This window comes from Pseudopipra pipra, chromosome 4, assembly GCF_036250125.1.
Source record: "Pseudopipra pipra isolate bDixPip1 chromosome 4, bDixPip1.hap1, whole genome shotgun sequence".
NCBI lineage: Eukaryota > Metazoa > Chordata > Aves > Passeriformes > Pipridae > Pseudopipra > Pseudopipra pipra.
Genome location: NC_087552.1, coordinates 563,099 through 579,851, shown reverse-complemented (window position 1 = coordinate 579,851; position 16,753 = coordinate 563,099). Strand labels below are relative to the sequence as shown.

General features: G+C 48.7%; 1 long non-coding RNA gene across 1 annotated transcript in view; it reads left to right on the top strand.

Moving 5' to 3' along the window:
* LOC135412593 (uncharacterized) overlaps positions 1 to 16,753 on the top strand; it is a 227,612-nt gene that overhangs the window by 14,002 nt on the left and 196,857 nt on the right. The window lies entirely within an intron of this gene.

The following is a 16,753-nucleotide window of genomic DNA, read 5'->3' as shown; positions in this document are numbered from 1 at the left end:
GTTTGTGCAGTTAAAAACTCAGCAGGATTTTTTCCTAGTTTGTCCTACAACGGTGTTTAACTGCTGCTCTTGGGCTGTGCTCTGTGTGTGAGCTGGACTTGGAGAAAAGGGCTTTTGCAGCACAGAGCAGCCAGTTTGCAGGTTCAGAACTTGGAGTTCTTTACTTATGTTGAATTTAATGTCTACCTTGCTTGTGTGGCAGAACGCAGCAACCCTGCATCTCTGCCTCTGCTCTCCATCCTCCAGGAGCTGTTTGACACAATGGAGAGGGGAAGAAGACAAAAAACCGTGGGCCATCTGTAGCTGCAGATGGGGATTTGTGGACGGGGTGTAAGCTGCAGTCACTGAGTAAGCAGAACTGCCCAAAATATGTCACCCAAATTGACCAATCAGGCTGGGCAGGGGAGCATTAGCCCATTTGGATGCGTGGCTGGACAGACCCACCCCAGCAACTGTGCAGCACAGCCAGGCAGCCAGAGCTGCCCCAGCTCCCCGCTGCGCTCCGCAGCCCCAGAGCCAGGCTGCTCCTACCTGGCAGCTCCACTCACACCTCCTCCCACAGCCAGGGGTCAGTTGCCTTGTGCACAATGCTTTGCAAGAAATCTTGTCTTTTTTGTGATTTTTTTATTTTTTTTAAGGGATGGTATGAGACCTCTCACACTATTTGAGAGCTCTGAGATGCAGTTTAGTGACCAGGTGTTGTGATGCTGCAGTTGGTGAATGGATTCTGTTTTGTTTGGCCAGCTGTCTGCTAAATTTGCTCCTATTACTTATATTTCTATTCTAAGAGATAACAAACTCCCCACAGTGCTGTATTTGTTAGGGAAATTAATTCTGAGGGGAAAAGCTCCTCAGTTTGTCCGGTTCTTGGGGAAAGAATTCCTTAAGGTGGAAGCCATACACGTTCCTGCCTGCCACACCAGCTGAATATGCTGACCTTATTGCAAGACAGGGAAGCTTTTCTTTGCATTCCTTTCCAAAAGAGCTTATCAAACCCAGTCTGTTGTCTGTAGAAAGTTTGCTGTATTTCTGTCAAGTGTTTCAGGTCTGTGTTGTTTTACTTTAGGAGAGAGAAGCTCTGCAGTGCTGTGTGCAGTGCTGGAAGGTAATGGTTTGGCAGTGCTTTCTCTTGAAGCAGGTTTGGCCTGTGCTGATGGGGCAGGTGGGTTCCCTGCAGGCTGATGGACTGGTATGGGTGGGCAGATGGAAACTGGATAAGAGGAATTTAACAGAAATATGAGTTCCCTGTATGAGGAGAACCTCACTGAGGGTGATGACCTCATGGAGTGGTCTCTGAGGTGGATGTTTTGCAACCAGGACCTTTTAAAGCCTGGGCAATACTGCAGGGAACTTCCCATAAGGGTCAGACATTCATCCCTTAGCACATCCCTCAGGGTGATGCACTTGCCATGGCTTATGCACATGCCAAAAAAGTCAGGCTGTGTTCCCTCAGAGGATGTCGTGTGGAAGCCATGGAGTGTTGGACACGCAGGACAGGAGGTGGGACAGGAATCAGTGTGTGCCACCTTTCCTAGCGAAATCAGTTCTGAAATCAGTGAGAGAACTGGTGTGGAGAGGAGAGAGGAGAGCAGTGCAGCTGCTGTGGCTGCTTTTCCTCAGGAACAGTGGCAGACAGGTGCCAGATGCAGCTGTGCAGCAGCAACAACGGGAGGTTTGGCTGCAGGCTCGAGGTCCCTTAGAGCACTTTGCTTCAGCTGAGGGCTGAGATTCCAACCCAGTGACTGCTGCTGAAGGTCCATTTGGGGTTCAGGTCTCAGCTGACAGAAAGGACGGGCTGCACTTAGACATACTGCATTTGTTTGCCAAGTACCCAGAGCCAGGTTTTATTTCGGAGAGGGCAGTTGTGACCGTGGCAGTTCAGCCTCGCAAGCATTTTCTTCGTTTGTATTTCATGCCACTTGTTCTCTGAAATGGGCCTGGTGTTTTGTGAGCTGTGAAGAGTCAGCGAGCCTGCAGGACTGCAGGGCAACAAGCCTCCTTGTAATGCCTTTCAGGATGGCTCCATCTATATTAATGGTGTCACTAAAAATATTCCCCTTTATTTAGGGGAGCATGGTTTGCCTCAAGAATCATCTGGATAAGAAGAGCTGTATCCACAGTGGGTAGCATTTTCTTTAAGGTATGAACTCTTTCTCTGACAGCTTTAAAATGACACCCACTCTCAACTCTATTGGAGGAGCTGGCACAGGAGGCTGGTGCCAGTTCCTGGCTGCTCCTGTGTTTGACATGAGAGCATTTGGCTGCATTTCTATGGTTAGGAATAAAACTGTAAGTGTGGCCCAGTGTCATTAAAACTATATTTCCAGATAGTATAAGAGTGATGAAAAGAGAAACTCGGGTATCAGTGTGCTTGGCAAAACAGGTCACACTGACAGTGCATTTGCTTGTGTTGCTGTTACTGTCTGTTCACCAAGAGCACTGGGAATGCTGTGAGTGAAACACTTGTCAGGGTTGTCAGGAAGCTCTTGCCTTTGCTCTCCTGGAGTGTTTTCTGTCTTCATGAGCCCCGTGGTTCCTGGGAGCCGGTGCATGGTCACCAAGCTGTCTGTGTGCCCCCCGCCACGTGGCACTGTGACCACCCAGCTGTGTATGGCCCTGCTGTCCATCCTTCACATGCTGAACTGGAAGTGGAGGTTTTTCCTCCCAGCTCTGCTCTGATCCCAGCTTTCCGTGGTCAGCATGTGCCTTTGCCTCTCTCCAGCCTTTGGCTGCGGGCCCTGTTCTACATTCAGCAAAAGCCTGTGGAGCAGCACCAGTGCCAACAGGCTGCATCAGCTCCTGGGTGTGGCTATCCCCTCCCACTCTTTCCTTTTCCTTTGCTCCTCACTCCACCTTCCTGACTCTTTACATTCCCCACACCTCCTCCAAATCCCTCCTCCTCTTCCTCCCCCCCACCCCTCCCTCACCCAACGAAGTCTGAGGTTCTTCTCGCTTGTAATTTGTCGCTAATCAGCTGTCAGTGTCGGAGCAATGATGAGAGGTTCATCTCTAGCTGAGGGTAATGGCCTTAAAAGTCACCGAGTCAATGTCAATGGGATCGCTCCAATTCAATCAGAGCCCTGGATGAGGAATGGCCCCCGCTGACATTAGCACTCATTTTGAGCCCAAGCATCTGGGCCCTAGTAAATAACCATCAGTGGGTGGGTCTGGGGGACAGGTCATTAGCCCCACGAAAAATAAATATCGTTTCCCTTGATGGCTGCGAGTAATTTAGCTCAGACGAGGAAATTTCACCCTAGATTAAGTATGATGAGCCAATATCAGTCAGAGGAGGCCAAACAGTGAGAGCTTGATGAGATAGAGGGAAATTTATATGCAGCTGGCTGAATGCAAGATGAGTTTAAAGAAATGATGTTCTCTTCCACTCTTTAGCCATGTGCACTGCCGGCAGCGCGTTCCTGTGGCTGACATCCCTCCCCACGCCCCTGGGGCTCCCCCAGCCCATGGGCACACGGCTGTGGGCTGCACACACCTCCCAGTGCCATCTCTGCCCGCTCCACCAGCACCAACCCCTGCTCTCGGGCTGCCGGTGGCTTTGGCGTGTGCTGCCTCGGAGCCAGAGCAGCAGCACCCCTGGAGAGCTGTGTGCCGTGGCTGTGGGCTGCCCTGCCCTTCCCAGAACACAGAGCGGCTCCCTGGCTCCAGAGCCACTCCAGGCCAGCGCCTGCTGCCTCTTTCTGCATGTTTGCTCTGCATGTTTGCTCTGCATGTTTGCTCTGCATGTTTGCTCTGCATGTTTGCTCTGCATGTTTGCTCTTTGTGTTCGCTGCTTATTTAACCCATCAATCCTGCACATGATGTGCTCGGGGGCTGTTAATTCCACCCCTGCAGCCCCTCTTTATTGGGAGCACACACTGGGAGCTGTGTTTTACGTCTGCTGGAAGCAGTAAGCAGGCAGCTTCTCTGTCCCTCATTGGCCCAGCTCTGTATCCTGGAGCTGTGGCTGGAGGCTGCTGAGGTCTGTTCCCCCAGCTGAGCTTGGAATACAGATCAGCAGTGCTGTAGTAACCCGTCCAGCCAGGTCTTTTAGTTTCCCATGGAAAACTGGGACAGGAGTATGGAATGAGCCCTATGAACTGGGATGCCAGTGGAAAACTGAAGCAGGCCGAGAGCAGACAGAAAGCGACAGAAGCCACGTGGAGAAGCAGGTTCTTGTAGCGTAGGCATGAAGGGGGGAACTGTGAGTGGAAGGAAGCAAGAGGCCTTGCTACAGCTCCTGCAGTTTTGGCTGTCTCTCAGAGGCCAGTTTCTTGGTGTTAGAACTCATTAGCTGTGCTAAGAACAGCATTCAGATGGTGACGTGGTATAGTTGGCTGGTTTTATCCCCAATTTCTACCTACCTAGTGCATTTCCTTGTGCCTGAGTACTTGTCTCACCTCACTTATATTCTCTGATTCCTCAGTAAAATCTGTCAGCCAGGAAAGACCAAGCAATTAGCAGGTCTGACAGAGAGAAGAAAAAGATGGAAATCTGCTAGTACTTTTTGATGAAAAACGGAATCAAGTATTTCGTTCCAGAAAATGGTCTGAGATCTTAGCTTTTCATCCCAAACCAAGCTGAAAACCTGTCCATCTCTCTGTCTGGCTGTTTATATATTTGTTTTTCAATACTGGAAATTCCTGAGAAATGAAGATTTTGAATTTTGTCCGGAATTTTCACTTCTGCTTCTTTCCCGGTGATATGATTGTTAGCTGAATAGAGGAGCTGCTCATATCCGAGGGAGTGGGGCTGATTTTTTTTTCATGCAGGTGAAACAGAGTAGCCAACACAAGTAACTGTAATGACTGGCCTGGGATCTGGTTTTAAAGGTGTGGAAAGTTCCTGGTGATGGAGTGAATGTGAGCCTCCCTCCTATCTAATGCTTGTTTTGCATGTTCTTCTCCCCATCTCTTGAACTTATCCAGTTCTCAGTGTAGCAGAGCTGCAGGTTCTGTTGCTATCAGAGTTGAAAAAATAAATGAAAGCAATAACAATTTTTTGTGTAGTCAATATACAGTATCTTTTACTCTCTCTCCTCCCTCTTTGGAAAAAAACATCAGTTGGCAGGATGTCATGGGCCTGAGCACAGATCCCTTGGAAGGGCGAGGGACTGTTTGGAATGACTGACAGCACCTGTGTTTCTCTGGGAAGCTGTGCCTGGGTGGGTCGTAGCTCTGTGGCCTGTCCCACAGTCAGGAGCGGTGCAGTGCAGGTAGAGGTGTGTCTGTCTTCCCTTAACCAGGCCACAATTGTACTTTCTGTGCAGTAGGATACATGTAGCAGAATTTGGAGTTCTTTGCTGCATATTCCTATGACAAATGGACTTTTCTTTATTATTGACTTTTGCTGGTATTGCAGTCTTCAATATTTTCTTCGTCTGGCCTACAGCAAACACTGCTGAGCTAAATTCTGACTTGGCATGAGCAGGTGTAAAGTTAGCAGAGTTGCAGCCCCTTGGGCTAACCCTGTCTTTGGCCCTGGGCCTGCCCTGCTGCCTTGCCAAAGCGGAAATTGCCGTGCCTGGATTTTTCTCCTTTTTTTTTTACCTCTTTTTTTCCTGGGCTGTGATCATTCTCTCTGACACAGTATCTGTCTCCTCATCTCTTGTGTTGGTACATGAGCAAATTGATGAGCAAAGCATTGACAAAGTCCTGATGGTGGAGGGGCTGATGATGAATGGAGGGCCATTACAGCAGGTATTGTGCTTGTTCTACCAGCTGACACTGAACTTCCCTCCTAATGCCAGTTGCCTTCTATCATATGGGAAATGGATTGGATGCGGCTTCTCCCAATTAAAGGCAGTGAGGTCATATACTTCCTAATTATGGGCTAGCCCATTGTGTCTAAATGTGACAGACATGTGCTTGGGAAATTGCCTGTAATGCCTAAATAAACATGATGAACTCCATGGCAGATCTGAATCGCAGTTGGAAGCGCTCAGCCTCTGGAGTGCTGCTCTGACATGGTGACAGCCACTTGTGCTGCTGACCCCCGTTGGGATCTTTGTTCCTGGCACAGCACTGCCATTGTGTGTGTGTGGGCCCTCACTCGCCCTTCCCCTTGCTCTGGGACAGGAGTTTGCACAAACATGAATCGGGATGTCACAGGAAAGCAAAACAGCTCTGCTGGAAGAGGAGGAAAAGGTTGGGAAAGGGAGACAAATTGAGTTTACACCAACAGCAGGAGCAGGTGAGTGAGCAGGTCTGTGACAATACAACAGCACAAGGCAAGATGGTTAAATAGAGACTCCTGAGAAACCTCAAGAGACTGCCGTCACCTCCCAGGCTGGGAGATGTCTCCACATGGGCAAATTCTGCTCCCAGGTACTTAGGAAGAAATCTGGACTATTTCCAGACAAGCAAAACCAGTCACTCCTAATTCAGACTACAAGCATAATGTTGCCCTTGTGTGTTAAAACTTTGAACTTGAGAGGATAAAATCTGCGTAGATATTCAGGAAGAATCTTTTGGGGATATATGTATGTTAAATAATGCACTTAATGCTGGACCAAGGGCAATGTAAGTGTTGGGGTTTATCTGACACCGGAGGCAAAGTGCTGTATTTCCCAGGCAGCTTGCTCTTGCTTGCATATGTATTAGTTTCTATTGATAGCATTCCCTGCAGGATAGTTTAAACTGGCTAAAGCCCCACTTGCAATTTTCCTGTGTTTTATAATGGTTGGCAATATTCAGTGCTCACTAGCAGTCACACATGCCTGCTGTGCCTGGCTCTGCTCCACTTCTGCTCCGTTTGTTCCCTAGGGCAAAGCCTCTGTCTGCAGGTTGGAGTCTGAGTAAGGCAACTGGGATTATCTGTGAAAATAACCCTCCTTGTGGTGTCCAGAATAGCTGGTACCATTGCAGAACAAATGTGGAGCAGTTGTGAAGGGGAGCTGAGTGTACATTGGTCTCCCACCCTGGTTTTCCAGCAACATCCCTCAGTGTGCAGATGCCACCAATGATGTCACCAGAGTCAGGCAGGTACCTTGAGTTGAACCTGAGCAGAGGGATTTTGTCACAGCAGGACAGGGGGAAGCTTTTGGGCTTTTAAAGTGAGGAATAGCCAAAAGCCAATGGGTTTTGTCAGGTCAAAGCCCCGTGAAAAAATCAGGACTTCATTTAAGGAGTGACTTGTTTTTATCTCCCCTGATCAGGAAAGGCTGGGATCAGGGGAGTGGGTATAGACCATAGCTTGTACCCCTAATTTTCAGTGTCCAGTTGTCACATGAGCCTTCAAGACCGTGCCTTGTTTGATGGGTGCATGTAGTTGCTGTATTTAAAATAGCAGTTAATCTAAGCAAGCCTTCTGTTGTTCAGAAGTAAACAGCCTTCTACCAGGAGCAGGCAGTGAGGGTTTTACAGCAGTGCAGTTGGTAACGGGCACGGTGGGATCTGTGGTGAAGGGCAGACTGGGTCCCAGGCTGGCCCAGGCCATTCAGGCTGTTTGAAGTGCTGTGGTGAGGCAGCAGCTGGCAGAGCCTGGTCTAGGCTGCCCTGGTGCATGAGCACAGCCTGAGTATGTGCATAAATGGAAATTGCAAGCAGCTCTCCTCAAATCGGCGCTCGAGGTTACGTGCTGGTGCGGGCACCCAGCTGGACTGAGACTCATCCTGACAGGTACTTTCCTGTGGAACAGATCAGCATATTTGCCTGTGCCTTATGGCCCAAATCCTTTAATGCTGCCTGAGCAGAGTGCTGCCTGCCTGCCCTGTGATAGGCCTGGAATGATTTCCTCTGCGAGCTGTATTTTCTCCTTTGGACTGACGGGTGTCAAACTCACGGTGGTGTCGAGACAGATGTGGAGTGCTCGGGGCTCCCGGTAATATATCGTGCCCTGTTGTTTTATGTTGATAGCACGCTGGCACAATTTACGTCAGCTATTCTGCCTTACCTTGAACTGTAAGGCACAGCAGCTGTTGAGTTGATATTTACAGCACTCTAAGTGTTTAGGCCATGCTTCTGACAAGCACACACATAATTCACGGGGCTCTGCAGTCTCATGGGCTCTGATAGACCCACTGCGTGGATGGAAGGAAAGGCACCTGCTGGGAATGACAGAAGGGGTCAGTTCTGAAGAAGGGCTGTAAGTTGCTTTTGTAGCAAAATGTTGGTTCTCTCCACCTTGCAGGAACTGAACTGTCTCAAAAAAGTGTCAGTGCTCTCTCAGATTTGGTTACAGGAGGCTGATATATGCAAAAGTTACCAGAGAAGGATAAGGTACAGAGTCTTGAAGGGGTTTTGTCTTCCCCTTTCAACATTCCTTTCCTTTCCCTTTTCTTTTAACCCTGCCATTAACAGGTTTAAAGGTTAAAAATGTGAATAAAACATGGGGACATACAAAGTGAGGCTAGGTGGGAGCTGTTGTGGGCTTGAAGCTGTGGCTGGACATGTTGCTGAATCCCAGCCTCAGCTCAGGTGTGCTGAAGCTTGAAATGAAGGCTTTATTACCCCAGGATGTGTGCTATGTTCTGGCAGGGTCTTGAGAAGGGCTGTTGGTTGCAGCTCTGCAGAGGTTTTCTGTCCTCTGCAAACGATGTGACATCAACGCTGTTTATTTGGCACAAGGTGAGGACATTAGAGGAATAAGCAGGTCTTGCCAGTAAGGGTTTCATTCCTAGGGTGAGATTTAATGGCATCAACCAATCCATTTTAAATGACCTGGCTGCTGCAGGCACGGGGCTTTTTGGGAGATAAGGAATGCTCAGGCAGCCAGAATAGCAGCTCTGAGCTGTCTCTAACTTCTTGTGAGGCTGGGGAATGCCATGCAGGTGCAGGAGGCTCCTGTCCATGGTGGCTGTGTTTGTCTTAGCAGAAGTGGGAGTGACATTTCCCAGAGAACACGGGAGATAAGTCTGCTCTGCTGCAGGCTCCTGGTATGAGCTTGCCTTAGGTCAAAATCCTCAGATGCATCTGCACGCTGGGTCACAAGTGATATCCTGTAGGATATAGAGGCTGAAGTGTCTCGGACCATCAGGGTCCTGCTCTCTTTGCCTTCACCGACACTTTGCCCTGACACACTCGAGATCTACCCAGGCAGATCTTGCTCCATCTGCAAGGGTTGTGTTTCCCTCCCTCATCAGGGTGCTGTGAGAACAAACGCAGCAGAGATTGCCAAGTGCCTATTGATAATAGGAGCTACCCATATAACTACCTGACATGGATGAGCTGCTTTTTTGTTCGTGTGTCTGGTGTTATTTATCCCTGGAGCATCCTCTGAGAATCGAGAGCTTTCTTGGGCTTTACCTGATGCCTTTAGGCAGATCACTGCTGACCCTGCAGTCATCCTCTACCTTATTCCCACACGCTGTAACACACCCATTAGCTCTTTTCCTCACTAGAGTTCATTTACAGTGGGCACCACCTTCACTGCCTCATGTGTAGGACCCTTCTTTCTCCCTCTGCAGAGCCCCACTGCACAAAAGCAAGTTGATGCCTGGAATTCGCTGTTCCTTTCCTATCCAGATGGCCCCTCCGAGCCCCACTTGACCTCTCAAGAGCAGGCTCTGGACTCAGAAGTGGGAATTAGCAGGCTTCATCTTCTCCTTTGCCACAAACTGTGAAGAGCTTGGGCAGGAGGTTGGCTTCAGGGGGAGGCAGTGTATCGGAACACATTGGAAAAGCCACTTCATGCGAGAAAATGTGGCAGGCAGCGCTCTCAAAGAGCAGGTTATCAAACACAGAAGGCAAAAGGTTTCAGAGAAGACATTCTTAGATTTCAAATGTTGCTCTCAGCAAGAGAGTAGGGCAGTGCTGCCTGTGTGTCAGCTGCAGGAAGAGCGTGCCTGTCCTTGAATAGCTGTGCAATGTAACAGTGAGATCGTCCTGTTTGTGAAATGATGGCATTTTAATCCATTGCAAAAAGCTCTTGAGCTGGCCAAGTTCTTCTTCTTTCTCCCCCTTTTTTTCTCCCCTTTCCAGCTCTCATTGACAGCAGCCAAACTGTGGCCAGAAAGACTTTGCAGAGAGTGGTTCCAACAATATTTTCTCCAGAACCAAGACATCCTTACTTCCGCCAGCAGCAAATTTTGAGAAGTGATTTATAAAGTCCCAGGCCTGGGAGCTGTGCAAGGGAGACACCACAGACCCTTAACTGGAGCACTGTGAGATGCAGTGCTGGAATATAATGAATAATATTCATGAATCTGCCATAATGCTGGATGTTATCACTCATTACCATTGTAAGAAAGGGGTGATTAAACTAATAGTTAGTGAGAGACATTTCTGGTGACAGGAGGCAATGATGAGAATGAACTGACTTCAGTATACATTTAGAACTCGGAATAATGGGATGTGGCAGGAAGCCAATAAGTGACCATGGCCCACAGCTCGGATCAATGAATTACTTTTTGCCGCTTTACAGCAGTACATGGTGTGTAATGAAAAATCAATAGCCCCCTGTAACTCAGAGCCGTAATCAATCGTTTGACCTGAATCTTTCCCTTTTTTCTTCTTCCCTTTCTCCCTCCCCTCCCAGGGAAGGTGTCCTGGGCTGATGACACAATTCAATTGTGAGGGGCAGTACTTCACCAGGCTCACAGAGGGAACCTGACACAGCCCTGCTGCAATTTATACCAGCTGCAACATAGATATTTATATGGAAAATCCGGGGATGGGCTTGGCCAGGTGCTGCTGCTGCCTCTTGCAGAGAAATCAGGGCCATGCTTGTGGCATGGAGGTAAGTCATGCTATCAGGCCTTAGGCCTCCATTGCCTGCCACGGCTGTCTGAGGGGTTTGTTTCTACATCAGGAAAGGAGAAAATCACTGTTGGAAGTAGGTGAGAAATCCACCCCACTCAGTAGTGCCTGTTGACTTAGGAGGAAGGATCCATAACTCTGGATGTTGGGGCATAAAAAGTTTCTGTCTGAGTTTTGCTGTGAAGTTGAGGAGGTTTTGCTGGTAATGCTGGTGTGTCTCCAGAGTCTTACTGGGCTACACTAACAGCAGGTGGGGCTCATGTGCAATTGCTCCTGATTCGCATGAGTGAGGACAGAAAGAAAAAGCAGTAATAAAACCCTACTTTCAGCAAGTCCCGGGATAGGACAGATTTTGGAAAACTAAGGTTTTATTTCAGAGCCACTTGACTGAGGTTTTTTCCTTGGGTTTTTTGTGTTTTTCCTCTCCCTTGCTGGCTCTTTGTTCTAGTCTTGTCACCAACTACCAGAATCAAAGGTGGCGTCCACGGGAAGGAAATGAAGCACTGACAATGGTGAGGACCTGCCTGCTGTAGGATTGTTCCCAACAGCCTGTTCCTGACTCCTTGTGAATGCCTCTGTGACAAAATGGCATGCTTTGCCCTGCCAAGACAGCTCTTAAATGGGAAGGTATTTGCTCCTAACCTGAGCCCTAAGGTATCACCTCAGTCTGTCGGTTTTGGTCCCTCTTTAACCACTGACTAAGCAGTTTTCTTCCTTGGTACAATGGAAAGATAAGTGGGTAAAGCTAAAATTTCCGGAATCTCTGCAGTTCCTCACTCCCCACACCCACCCCTGCCCCGCTGGTACTTGCTGTAGCGCAGGAGGAGATGAGAGCAGAGGCGCCTGCTGGCTCTGCTGGCTCCCTCCTGCTCCTGCGCGGCCGCTGCTGTGCCTGAGCGGCTGATTTCCTGGCGCCGGGACAGCGCCGGGCCCTGGGCGCAGGGCACAGCTCGTGTAGGACTGCCAGGCAACGCTTCCCAGGGATCCTGTGTGCCACAACTCCTGCTTGGTGCCACGTGTGCAGCCTTGGCTAAAATGCGTATGCCCCGGGGTTAGGAGCGAGCAGGTAGGGGTGGGATCTGGGTGGGCTGGGGGAAATGCTGAGTGGAGGGGGCAGGTTTCCTGAGGGGCATGGGTTTAGTCATGTGTGTTTTGGTCTGTTAATGAGTTAGGGTTCTGGAGTTCTTTGGTCCAAAAGCTCTTACGAGATGATTCCTTGCCCTGTCCTGGAGCTATGAAGATGTGGAACAAGGGGAGTGGATTTCACCCAGAAAGCACGTGTTATAGGGTAGCTGAGCACCAGTAACTTTGGGGTTGCTCCCAGAACTGTTCCTGGATTGGTAGAGAGAAGGATGCAGCACTCAGAATATCTATGCTGCCTCTGTGTGTCGTGTTTAGCTCTGAGGGCACACTTACTGCTTTTATTCCTCTCTGATCCCAATATCCTGAGTTGTGACACTGTTGTGCTGCTGTGGGTGCAAGCCAAGCAGTCTCTGCTGGGGCTCCTTTTCTGTCCTGTAGTTCCCAGACTTTTACTGTTGCTTAGTCTGAAAGAGGACTGGATAAGGGCTTTGGGAATTGGCTTCAGGGGAGATGATCCCTTAAATGCAAGGAAAATGGAAATAGTGAGACCCTTTGCTGGAGAGCTTTCTCACTCCCCACTGCCACATCCCGCCCGGGAGCTGGCATGGTGGGTACCAGATACCACCCCAAATACAGCAGGGAAGCAGGAGTGCTGCTGGTAGCAGTGCTGGGAGTCAGAGAGGCCATGAAACTCCCAGTCTGGCTGGTGCAAACCTCTTCCTGCCAGTGGGGCGAGTGACTCCGCAGTACCCCTGGGTTGCTGCAATGGCAGCTTGGCAGGCGGCTGCGGAGCCACGAGGAGCTCTCAAGCTGTGGTGAAATGCACTGCCTGGCAATGATGTAAGGGGCCACGTCCTACCCGAGCTCGTGTGCTGAACAAAAAGGGCCAGCTCCTCTGCTGGTGTAAGCTGGTGGGCGAGGGCTCAGCCCTGGGGGTGCTCGCTGAAGTCTCGCCATCAATCTCTTCAGCCCTTCGCCTGCCGTTTGGAGATGAACCTGTGTTTTTACCTTCTGCTGCGTGTCTCAGTTGATCTCTTTTTTTTAAATCCTGTTTGTTAATTCACATTGTGTCTTTGGCCGACCAATTATATGCATGGCCATATTGTGTGACTGCAGCAGTCTGGTGCGGCGCAAGGAGCGGCACATCATGTGAGAGGCTTCATCTCCACGAGTAACCCCGGCCCCGTGGTACATGAATACATGAATACGGGACAGCCAGGAGAGATGAAACGCAGTGACCGCTGCCCCTACTCGCCACACAAATGTCATTCTTTAGGAATTTCCCCCAGCCCCCCCTTTCTTGTTTTCCTGACACATTTTGGTCCCTTTTTCGCTTCTCCCCTTTTCCCTTAAGTAGAGATGACACAGATCAATACCTTTGATGGAAAGTAATAATCAGGCCTATTAAGTGACAAAGGTTTACTCTGTAACAGCTGTGCTGGCGGGAGAGGAGAGCTTGTCTGACTAATGAATCATGAAACAATCAGGCAGTAGCCATTTGTGTTTAGATCTGTAAATATGGTGTGGTTCAAGTGCCAGACCATCTCCAGCACTCCAGCTGGGGGCACAGATGGTCCACATTCAGCACAGCACAAGTGTAAAGAAAAGCTTCCCCCTTCCCCCTCTCCTGCCTGTCCCACAGTGCCCCTCTCAAAGGAGAGAGCAGCTACCTTGGGGATACAGTTAGGCTGTGGCAGGAGTCCTGACATTGCCCTTCCACACCGAGCAGCTCCCAGCAAAATGATTGTTCCCTTGCTTGTCCAAGCGGGGAAAAAGCCAGGAAACCCATCAAATCCTACATTCTGTATTTATGTATATGTCTTATGGTTTGGACTAAAAAAAATGGGGTTTTATTCCTTGTTTTCTATCCCTTGGATTTCTTCCTTGTGCTCTGCAGACCTATTTCCCTCTGAAAGGCACAGTGATGTCCACTTGTTACTCCTGAAGGGCAAGTGAGTGGCACAGCAGGAATTCAGAGCTAAAACACAGGAGCAGGGCCTGGTGAGAGAGGGAGGGAAATGAAGTTGTCAGGGAGGTCAGGCAGTTTCCACTCTCTTGGCTTCAGCTGGAATGCTGCCTCTAGTACTGGGGGTGAGGCAGCCTCTCTGTTGGCCTCCAATGGGAGACTGCCTGGCCAAGCATGGAAGTGCCAAAGGCAGGAAGAGGTGAGCACGCAGGTAACCCATTGCCTGGGCTTAGTGCTTTTGGGGGGAGCAAGGCTGTGCTGCTGAGACATAGATATTGTGTTTGAATAATGTATGTCTGTGTCTACCCTGCCAGAATGATAGGGTGTGATTGAAATGATTGAAAGCATTTAAAAAATGGCTTGTTCTCTTTTTGTTGTCTTCTGATAGGAAGATGGTGGTGGGACACCGTGTCCATGTTAGTCCGTGGGAGGGAATGATGGATTATTTGCACTGTCATCTGCTTTTGAAACCCTTCTGAAGAAGGCAGTTCTACCAGAGGTGAGGGTAGGACTTGCCGTTCTTACTTTAGGATTTATTTCTCTTAAGAGTATCCAGTTAGGTGACATCTCTGCTCATTATTTCTTTTAGAGGTTGCCGCTCCCTCAGTAGCATCCCACCTTCAGGAAATGTCTTTCCTGAGCCTCCAGCTCACCCAGGCAATTCTGTGGGTTTTTGTTCTGTGCTGCCTCTTCTATGCTGGTTCCTGCTCAGACAGCAGTGCACTGCAAACATGAGTCAGGGAAGGCATTTCACCTCTTGGGAATTTATGCTCATGTCACTCTTGCTCTGTGAATAACTGTGAAGACACCAGTCAGTGAAAAGGCATGTCCCCATTTTCATGGGAAGCACAAGTAGGTTTCTGTGCCTGCACTACCTGCTTCTGACTGCTGCAAGAGCCAGAAACATGTAAACCCTGCTCAGGACAAATGATCTGAAACACTGTGGGATTCCACCCCTGTTTTTCACACTCTACAACCTGCAGTCTGTAAGTTGAGTTATGCTAAAGGACTAAATACAGACCTGATGGAATTGCAGCAAGTCAGGAGGAGAGAGGGAAGGTTGGTTTAGCTCGAGGTGGTTTTAACTCTGATCCCCTTTCTCCCTCTGTTGGTGAAAAGGGCTTTGGGGCTGAGGTTACAGACCAGCACAGCTCAGTGCAGTCCAGTCACAGAAAGTTGCTGAACCCAGAAGCAAATATCTAATTTCTATATCTCAACTGATTTGGAGAGGAGTGTAAGTCACTGGAGAAAATACTTGAATTCAGATGACATTAAAATGTGAAAGGAGGCCAAAGTGAGCAAAAAGCACAGGAGAGGCACGTGGGGTCTGCCTGCCCCTGCCCAGCCCTCAGGTGCTGTGGGCTGCTGGGCTGCCCTCCTCACTGCAGGGGAGGGTGGGCTTCCTGTCCCCTGGGCACTCAGCCTGCCACCTGCACCCTGGCAGGGCTTTTGCACAGTGCTCTGAAGCACTTCAGCCTGGCTGAATCAGGATGACACAGTCTGAGACAGGGAGAAAGGGCAAAGGGGAGAGGGAGCAGACTTTTTTTTTTCTCCTTTCTTTTTTTTAAGCTGTTATTTTGGGTGGACAAAGGAGCAAGTTTGCCAAAACCCTTAGAAATAACAGATTTTTTTGGACTTCAACAATAGTACTATTCTTGCCAAAAATCACATTATGTCCCACCTCATTTGAGCTGTTGAATAGTTATGTCATGCAAGAAGGTGGATAAAGGAGAAAAGCCCCCCAACTCTTTCAGCTCGATCAGTGCAATCAATAAAGCTCACAAAGGTAATTATTCTGTGATTTAAGGCCTGCTCTTCTGTTTGCAGTGTCATTTGCTTGCACTGACCAAAATGCCTTCAGGAACAAAAAGAAATTTAAACTCATGTAAAAATAATGTCTCTAGGAAGTGGTCTTCATCCCTCTCTTGTCCAATAACCTTCTTTCCTTTCTTCTGCTTTTGGGGAATGGAATAATTTCTTTTTTTCTCAGGAGCAAGACTGAATTTTGCTTTTTGAAGGGATCTTCTTAGCAAAAGCGGCTGGAGCTGTGCACAGCTGGCTCTTGACTATGGAGTTTCTGCTGAAAGTTCCCTGCTATTATCTTGACAATGTTATTATTATCAAAGCATGTCAATATTGGGTATGACAATGAGAGCTCACGGCAGGGAGTGGCACAGCCTGGCCAGCAGAGGAGGGGGGCCACTCTCAGTTGTGCCCCCTGATGCAAAAGCCATAATAATTTAATATTCTCATACTGGGATCCCTGTTTCCTCTGGCCTGTGCAAATCTGCCAAGTGCCTTTTTTGCATTGGCCAAATCACAAGGGCCATTCCTTGAGCGTTTTGCAAGACTTCAAATAGAGAATCATGCTGGTAATGACTTCAGGGCAGGATTGGAGGTTATGGTTTTGGCTTTTTTTTTCTAGGAATAAATGATTTAACTACTAAACTGAGGCAGGCTTCTAGCTTTTGGATGTGATTTATTTCAGGGTTGTGTTAAACTCGTTAGTAGATCAATCTTTTTCCATCTTTGCCAACCTGCTTAGCAGAAGCTAGGGAAGAGAAATCAGCTCAGTGTCATTGACTTGGTGGATTCTTAGTGTCATGTACTGTAATCATTAACTACCAGCTGCATTATCTGGATATGTGTTTCATTTTTTAGGACTGTGTTTGTTCTCTGCTGCTAAAATCCATCGGAATATAGCAGGATATGTTACGTCTCGTTGTAAAGACAAGTAACTTGGCAAATTGATGCATTAGGTGATTTTAATGGATGTTTTTGCTTCTTTGCACAAATCTGCTGGCTCATAGAGAAGTCAGACATCAGGACTTTCATCTTCCTGGAAGACTGGCCCTTCAAACCCAGTTGTTTCATATCCCCTCTGAGTCCTGTTGGGATGTGTGGAGAAGGAGCTGTACTGAGTGAGCTGGGCTTGGCAAAACTGGCTGCTGAGGGTGAATTCTGTGGAGCATGTGAGTTGCTCTCAGCCAGCAGAAACCCCTTTGCTGTG